This window comes from Cannabis sativa, chromosome 3 (genome assembly GCF_029168945.1).
Source record: "Cannabis sativa cultivar Pink pepper isolate KNU-18-1 chromosome 3, ASM2916894v1, whole genome shotgun sequence".
Taxonomy (NCBI): domain Eukaryota; kingdom Viridiplantae; phylum Streptophyta; class Magnoliopsida; order Rosales; family Cannabaceae; genus Cannabis; species Cannabis sativa.
In genome coordinates, this window is record NC_083603.1 from 15097771 (window position 1) to 15107883 (window position 10113).

Consider the following 10113-nt stretch of genomic DNA (forward strand, 5'->3'; position numbering starts at 1 on the left):
ATATGATATGTTATATGCATTTCTTACTGAGTCTGTTGACTCACAGTTCTGCTTCCATGTGTAGGTAAAGGAAAGGCGAAGGCTGAACAGGAGTGAACCTGAGCTCGGGTGGGATTGTACATGTCAAAGCAGCGCGACCTGGAGTGTACGGTCTCGGGACATCTGGGGATCTTATTTCGATAGTCGCTGTGCGACCTGTAACAGTTATATATTTTGGAATGTTAAGTTTTAAAAATATAAAATCGGGATCCCGATATATGTAAATATTTTATTACATTTCAAAGTTTAATAATTAATATAAAAGTTTTAATTTGACACGTTTTTCGAGAAAACTCTTTGACTAGCAAAGACTGCACTATAATTGAAAAAGCATTGTAGCGTGCCTTAGCATTAGGGCGTTACAATTTTGGTATCAGAGCCGCCAGGTTTGTCTACCGAAGCTTGCTAAGACATGTACAATCTTCATCAGAGAAAGCTCGGTTCACGGTTCAGTAAGCCCGTACTTGTTTAGTATTTTAAATAATTATGAATGTGAAAGCATATTAGGAAGCATATTAGATTATATTTATTTATGTTAAGTGCAATGCCTTAAAATCCGTAAGTGCGGTAGTAAGTATGTAAATAGGTCGTTGCCTGACCAGGCTGACTTACTAACTGACAGGTTAGTCTTATAGAATGGACACCTGGTGCAATATTGAGAGTCAGAGTAAAGTGGCCAGGACTAGTAACGGTTGGAGAGAATGGAGTCCAAGTTGTCCCCGTAACCAAGGTGAAAGCCCTTGGAGGGCTTCCGACGGAAGTGATGGTTATCTTTAACGCCCCGATATTTTGCCTTATTTTACAAAAATACTATTTTCATGCATAATTTGAAAAGATAAAAAAATAATAATAATTTAAATACAACAGTGGATTTAAAAAAAAAATCAAAATGCAACAGAGAAGGATCCTTCATTCTTAAAACAAGATACAGTAAGTAAATAATTTTAAATAATGCATTTCCACTGTGTTAGATTTATCAACTGCTTAAAATAAAACTAAGGCACCACCGGCGTTCTAGATCGTTTGTCCGCCCGTAGCCGCTCACAGTATACGTACCAGAACTGACCCTGCTCACTATACATACTTCCCTGTCTAATACCTGTAGGGGGAAAGTAAGGGGGGTGAGCTAAAAGCTCAGTAAGGAAATGCTTATCAAACAATACCATATAATATCACACATACCATTAATGTATTTATTAAGTTTTAGCAATATCATACATGCTCTTTTATAACTATAACCAAATAACTGTACATATGGAAACCTTTATCATACAAGTCTATACTATTTGTTCACACCGTACACATATACAGAGATCATAACTCAAATATCATACTCATAACATAATCATATCAATACTATAAATAATAATAACATTATCACAACATTGGCATATCATAGCCATTACTTACATAACCCGGGCCTAGCCTGACCCTACAATATCATGCGCCTAATCTGCCCATATAATAACATGGGCCTATGCAGCCCTACCATTGTTATAGGATAGGGTATCTCTATATTCAACAGTAACATCACTGTATCATACCCACCATAACAATCTCATACACGACTCAGTAAAATGTAGGGTAGGGTATCTCTACATTCAACGGCCTTATCCCGTATCATACCCCACCATGGTCCCTCACTTTACCTGAGACGTTAGCATACAACATATAACATACAACATAAACCATACACCATACAACATACAATACACAACATACAACATACAACATATACAAGTCATAACAACCATAATTTATATATCAATTTACGAATATTGTGTCCATACCACACATTCTCAGTACCATATACATATTCATAATAACAAGTCATAAATCATATTTCAATACATAAAGAATTTAAATTTATGCATATAAACACATACAAAACTATCTAATTTCCTTACCTCAAATCCCGCTGCTTAAGAGTTGTTATCTCGTCACTACTACCTCTTGATGACTCTTCTTAATCAGTGCTAGATCTTGAAATCTCAAATTATTAGAATGGTGATGATGATCTCAATGTTATGTTGATGAAAATCATGAGTGTTGTTTGGCGAAGAGAATGAAACAAGAAGGAAAATTATAAATCTTTGATAGGTAGCGAGATGGATAACTTGTAGGGTATAGGATTTTATGAGTGTCTTCTCTAAGAATTGTATTCAGGCTAAAAGAAAGAGATTGAGATTGAGTTTTATTTTTCTCAGGGTTAGATGCTCTGCAATATTACGTATCAAGAATGTGATAGATTTAGGTTTTATAATCTAATTAAACCCATAAAAGAAAATAATAAAATAACTCCTGTAATCTGATACTAATTTAACTCTAAAAAGATAGAATAATTAAATAAAAATCTTATTTGTTAGATATAAGTTTTAAATTTGAATTTTAAAACTTAGGGTTTCTATACTAAACTTAACAGGTCGTCACTTTGTACCTTAATTTTGACCCCAATAAAGTTAAAATTACGATAAATCTATTTCTACATAATTGATAGATCTTTGAATTATCTTTCCAACGCCACTAAAATCACCTCAATCCGAGTTCTAGAACTCCAGATATGATCGTTTTAGTAAAACAGTTTTTAATCCTACGAATTTATCCAAACCTACGAATTTTTAACATTAATTCTATAATAATGTTATTTAATATCACTTATACCATTAATTAAAATCCACTAAATAATTTATAAAACCCTAATAAACTTTCATATTGGGCTTTAATTAAATGATTACCTACCTTGTAAAAATATCATAATATTTTACTTTCGTAATTAATATAACTTTAACTCTCTCTAGAAAATTGGTACAATAATCTAAGCAACAATCTCAACTCACTAACAACACAAATATATAAGATAATTATCCTCACACAATTAATATCCCAAGGAGAGAAAAAAAAATTAAATACTATTTTAATCTGGATATTACATTCTACCCTTCTTAAAAAATTTTGTCCTCGAAATTTAACTTACCAACACTCGGGGTGTTGAGTCTTCATGTCTTTCACCACTTACTGCACTACCTCATTATCTACCATATATATGGACCCAATAAACATGCATTTAACCTATGTCTTATCGGTCAATCCATAACACATAAAATATACACAACTTAATTAAGTATTATTATTTCTCTATACATTACTTAAATACCAAAATATACTCCATTACAATAACGTACATATACATGCTTTAAAAACATAAGTTTTGCAATAACATGCTCGTAATTTTATAAAAATTTCTTCTCTTATGAACATCCTTACATGTCATTAAGAGTTAAACTATTTATTCTCTAATGAACATCCTTACATGCCATCAAGAGTAAAACTATTCATTCTCTCATGAACATCCTTACATGTCACTTGAGAACACATTATATAATACAAAAATAACAAACACAAAGAGTAGGGTAAAAGATCTTATGCAAACTTCTCTTTAATTATTCCCATTCTCTCATTGAATGCTATTACAGACTAAAATCTTACTCTCTCTCTCTCTCTCTCTTTTTTATTCCACTGTAAAGCTACGGTGTCATTCTTACAGTTTCATAGTTGTTACTCAACGATAGATACTTTTTCCATGGCACTTGGAAATAAACATGGAATCTCTTTAAAAGGTCTTCTATGTATAAATATTTAACTATCTATCCGACTATCTTTTTTGTCTAACGTTCACTTCTTAATTTCCTTTATCCATGCATTCGTTGCACTTGTCATGACTTCCCATTTTCCAAGATAATAGTCTTTGGTTCCTTTTGTTGTCTGATTTTTGTATCACTCTATTGTATTTTCTTTGCTAATCTCTCTTATGGTGCTTGGTCCTCCATTACCCCCTTCAATCAAGTTGACTTGATTATGAGATTAGCTAGTTTTCTATACTAACTTTTATCTACTTTGGTATTATCTTGCTATAGTGGTGAAGTTTGAATCTGTAATGCCGATAGATTCTGATAGTTATGTTTAATGATTGCTTCTTCTAATATACTAGCCATCTGAGGTATCACATAACTTCATACTTATCATAGCATTGATTATTCCAGCCATATTCATGCCCTCAATATTGTAGCCGTCTTTAATTCACCAAAAAATATCTCAACTTCTTAATTGTACTTCTAAAACTTTTAAATCTCTTAAACATACATTCCAATACTAATTATTTACTTAAGACTATACCATATATGTATTAAAACATAGAAAGCACACTAATAACCCCTTTAAAATAAGTTCAACCCTACCATGGCTTATCGTAGCCTAATTATTTATTATCTGTTGACTATTAATAATAAGTCAACCATACCAATCTCCTAATGTATTGATCATCCAAGTTATCAGGGTAAGGATACTATATATATAATTTGCAAACTATGCCGAACAGACCTTACTCTGTCCATCACTATTATACCTCCTATACCCCTACTTGTATTTCATTTATTACTGGAGACTCACTATTTATAATTCCTTAGTCAGGAATTTTTTATTCTTACTTCCCATACTACCTTTAAGCACAAGTCAATAATTCGTTCAAGCGTCTCATTTTACATCCAAACGCCACCAAATTATCAATACCTATCTTGTTTTTTTCTTCTTCTAACTTTTGCACTTTCAATTGGACAAGACTTAGTAGTGTGCAATAAGTTAGTTATTGTCAGCTTGAGAGAGTCCTTCCAAAGATCTCTATTACTGGCTTTTTAGATTGAGAAAAATATCTAATATTTTTCCTTTTTTTTTTTTGCTCTTAATAATTTTAGCTTTTGACAAATCCATAGTCATTTTCTTCTCGGGCACTATAGGGCCTAGAAACACCATCTCTTTTCAGCAGGGCTGGACTTTGTGAGTTTTCCTCTTAGTTTCTCATTAGATGACACTCCAACATACTTATACTATTGCCCATAATATAAGTCGTAATTGGATTGTAGTATCCTTTGCTTACGTTGTGCCTTGAATTCCTTTATGTTGCATGAGTGTATTTTCTAATCCCAACAATTATCAAAAACTTGTATAGTCCTTGATATGCCATGACATTCTTCAATATATGTTACTTTGGTCCTAATTGTGTCTCACTTTTCTCCTGTCTCTAAGTGAGGCTTTCCTAATATTTTCTCATTGAGCTATACTCCACACCATTGTTGTTGTATCAGTGAGTATTTGGAATCTAGGGATGTCACCCTTGAATGCTAATTCCTCCTCTTTCTCAAGTTTTGAATTTGCGATCTACTCTCTATAGTTGTTTGTTGTACACCCGCCACAAAGCTGCATCCACAATCTCTTAGTTGTGTAATTGTGATCAATTCCGAGTAGTCACCCTCTTAGTTGTCTCTCATTCATGTTGTACCCAAATTGTTAGTCGTGCCTGGACTTTTTTTTGTCTTTCTCCTTTGAAAATGTCTTTGTCGAAACCATACACATTTTTCTCTATTATCTCCTCCACCAAGTAGATGACCTTGAGTTTAAAGTTTACAACTTTCCTTCGGTAATCTAATATTTGTTGATGCTCTGCTTATCTCTTAGTGTTTAAGATACCTTCATAAGTTATTACCTCTAGTAATTTTATCATGTCTCTTTCTAACTTCTCATTTTGGATTCTATTCAGCACACTACACTCCTTTCTATATGATGGCATCGTCCTCTCCTGACTCATTTCTATAACATACTTATCTCCAATGTCTTTGCATACAGTACTCATACTTCTTACCATCTAACTTAGGAGTGTGTAACTTATAGAATATCCAACAACATAGTACCTTCTCCTTAAAGATCTATTATTTCATCCTTCTTAATAAGTAGGTTTCGTAAATTATACTGTCCTTACCAGTATAACGTCTACTATTCTAAGTCATCCCTACTTCCTATATGTTGGGCTTCCATTCATGGCTAGGTGTAGAGACCGCTTCTTCAACCATTCATAGATAGGTGAAAATATATGCGTCGGTACTTAGTTGGCTATTGGTACATTTCATTATGTGCTTCAAGTTCCACTACTAGTGTTGGTGATATTTTGCTGAGCCTGTGAAAACTCTTCAACAAATTGTCTTAGTCATGCTCGTAGTCCTTCCAATACCTCTATTAGATCGTTAGCCTTAACTATTATTGGGTTCTCTGGAACATCAACCATCTGTGGGTCAGCGGAACACACATCCTTAGCCCCCACCTCTATTGGTCGTTCCTTTCACATTGATTCTAACTGATCTTCTAGTTTCATGTGTGAGCTCTTACAAGAAAGGTTGATTTAAAAGAAACAAAAGAGTTCAATTATTGGAAGAGAAGATTCTATGTACATATCTAAACTTAATACTGTCAAGCTTAACTAGTAATATTCTATTTATCAAATAAAGTCTTATGAACTCCTAATATAATTTATTCTAAATTTTCAAGAAAGGAACACAGTCCTTCCTAGTTCAATTCAAGACAATAAAGAAATATAAACCTATACATCTTCTTCCTAAAAAGTGTAATCAATCATAAGAGATAGAGGGTACTATTGATGTCTCTAAGCACCACCTAAGATGAGGCTCTAATTATATGTATCACATATAAGACTATTAATGGCAATACCAAGAAAATTAAAACTAACACTTACATAATAGGGAGAGTGATCTTTTTCAGTCTTCTGTATGTATACCGTGAGTATCCTTCGGGCTAACGGACGATCGGCTCTGATACCAACTGTAATGCCCCGATATTTTGCCTTATTTTACAAAAATACTATTTTCATGCATAATTTGAAAAGATAAAAAAAAAATAATAATAATTTAAATACAACAGTGGATTTTAAAAAAAAATCAAAATGCAACAGAGAAAGATCCTTCATTCGTAAAACAAGATACAGTAAGTAAATAATTTTAAATAATGCATTTCCACTGTGTTAGATTTATCAACTGCTTAAAATAAAACTAAGGCACCACCGGCGTTCTAGATCGTTTGTCCGCCCGTAGCCGCTCACAGTATACGTACCAGAAATGACCCTGCTCACTATACATACTTCCCTGTCTAATACCTGTAGGGGAAAGTAAGGGGGGTGAGCTAAAAGCTCAGTAAGGAAATGCTTATCAAACAATACCATATAATATCACACATACCATTAATGTATTTATTAAGTTTTAGCAATATCATACATGCTCTTTTATAACTATAACCAAATAACTGTACATATGGAAACCTTTATCATACAAGTCTATACTATTTGTTCACACCGTACACATATACAGAGATCATAACTCCAATATCATACTCATAACATAATCATATCAATACTATAAATAATAATAACATTATCACAACATTGGCATATCATAGCCATTACTTACATAACCCGGGCCTAGCCTGACCCTACAATATCATGCGCCTAATCTGCCCATATAATAACATGGGCCTATGCAGCCCTACCATTGTTATAGGATAGGGTATCTCTATATTCAACAGTAACATCACTGTATCATACCCACCATAACAATCTCATACACGACTCAGTAAAATGTAGGGTAGGGTATCTCTACATTCAACGGCCTTATCCCGTATCATACCCCACCATGGTCCCTCACTTTACCTGAGACGTTAGCATACAACATATAACATACAACATAAACCATACACCATACAACATACAATACACAACATACAACATACAACATATACAAGTCATAACAACCATAATTTATATATCAATTTACGAATATTGTGTCCATACCACACATTCTCAGTACCATATACATATTCATAATAACAAGTCATAAATCATATTTCAATACATAAAGAATTTAAATTTATGCATATAAACACATACAAAACTATCTAATTTCCTTACCTCAAATCCCGCTGCTTAAGAGTTGTTATCTCGTCACTACTACCTCTTGATGACTCTTCTTAATCAGTGCTAGATCTTGAAATCTCAAATTATTAGAATGGTGATGATGATCTCAATGTTATGTTGATGAAAATCATGAGTGTTGTTTGGCGAAGAGAATGAAACAAGAAGGAAAATTATAAATCTTTGATAGGTAGCGAGATGGATAACTTGTAGGGTATAGGATTTTATGAGTGTCTTCTCTAAGAATTGTATTCAGGCTAAAAGAAAGAGATTGAGATTGAGTTTTATTTTTCTCAGGGTTAGAGGCTCTGCAATATTACGTATCAAGAATGTGATAGATTTAGGTTTTATAATCTAATTAAACCCATAAAAGAAAATAATAAAATAACTCCTGTAATCTGATACTAATTTAACTCTAAAAAGATAGAATAATTAAATAAAAATCTTATTTGTTAGATATAAGTTTTAAATTTGAATTTTAAAACTTAGGGTTTCTATACTAAACTTAACAGGTCGTCATTTTGTACCTTAATTTTGACCCCAATAAAGTTAAATTACGATAAATCTATTTCTACATAATTGATAGATCTTTGAATTATCTTTCCAACGCCACTGAAATCACCTCAATCCGAGTTCTAGAACTCCAGATATGATCGTTTTAGTAAAACAGTTTTTAATCCTACGAATTTATCCAAACCTACGAATTTTTAACATTAATTCTATAATAATGTTATTTAATATCACTTATACCATTAATTAAAATCCACTAAATAATTTATAAAACCCTAATAAACTTTCATATTGGGCTTTAATTAAATGATTACCTACCTTGTAAAAATATCATAATATTTTACTTTCGTAATTAATATAACTTTAACTCTCTCTAGAAAATTGGTACAATAATCTAAGCAACAATCTCAACTCACTAACAACACAAATATATAAGATAATTATCCTCACACAATTAATATCCCAAGGAGAGAAAAAAAAAATTAAATACTATTTTAATCTGGATATTACATTATCCGTCACAGGCTCCGTTGGATTTGGAGCAAAGGTTTGCAATAATGGAAGCTGTGATTCAACGACATGAAGAAGAGATTCAGAGGTTAAAACAACAAAGGTCTTCTGTAGTATCTTTACCACATATGCCAATCATTTTTTATTCGATATTATCAGCGAAGCCTGGAATGGCTGGTAATCAAGTGGAACCATTGCATGGAAAGATTTGGATCCATGAACCTTCAGACTTTCAGGGAGGTTCAAATATGAAGAATGCTTCTTGGGCTGAAAGCCCTGAGGAAATTACTATAAGATCTCAGGAGATTATGGTAGAAGGTCAGAATATTACCTGCCTGAATCCAAATTATGGTGGAAGTGGTAGGAGCTCCATGATTGAGCGGAAGAGGAAACCTACGTCATCAGTGGTGGGTTTAAGACAGAACAAGCGGTTCCGGAGGTTTCAAGGCAAAGGAGGACGCCAGGGTTATTCTTACCCTGAGTGCCCACGTTGCATGAAACATCATCTCGGAGAATGCAACCGAAAAGTATGTTTTCAATGTGGCAAGGTTGGGCATTTTAAGAAAGATTTCCCACAGGTGGAGAAAGAAGAACAAGAGCAGGAAGCGATATTTGTTCCTACCCCGGTGTATGCTAATGCTCAAGCTGATGATGCAGCAAGCCCTTCTGTAGTGGCAGGTTAGCTCCCTGTAAACGACTTCTTTTATATCGTGTTGTTTGATTCGGGAGTTGCACGCTCATATGTAGCTACAAGAATAATTCATTTTTGGGTAGGCCTTGGGATATTTTAGAAAAAGGGAGTTGGGTGCTAACCTTATAAAATTGGAATTAACTAAGTTTGATATTATACTGGGAATGGATTTTCGGTCCAAGTATTCGGCCAATATAGATTGTAAGCGGAAAATGGTGACTTTCCAACCAAAAGGTGAAGATCCGTTTATTTATGTGGGATCAGTTCAGGGGTCTCGGATCCCGGTTATTTCTGTATTAAGGGCTAGAGATTTACTATGAAGTGGCTGTGTAAGATTTCTAGTAGTGGTAATTGACTCCAGTAGACCTGAAACATTTGGGCCTGAGGTAGTCAGGGTGGTGAAAGATTTTCTCGACGTGTTTCCCGAGGAGTTACCGGGATTGCCGCCACAGCGAGAGATTGATTTTGTAATTGATCTGGCACCTGGAGTCGAACCTGTTTCTAAAGCTCTATATAGGATGGCTCCAGTAGAACTCAAGGAGCTTAAGTTACAACTTCA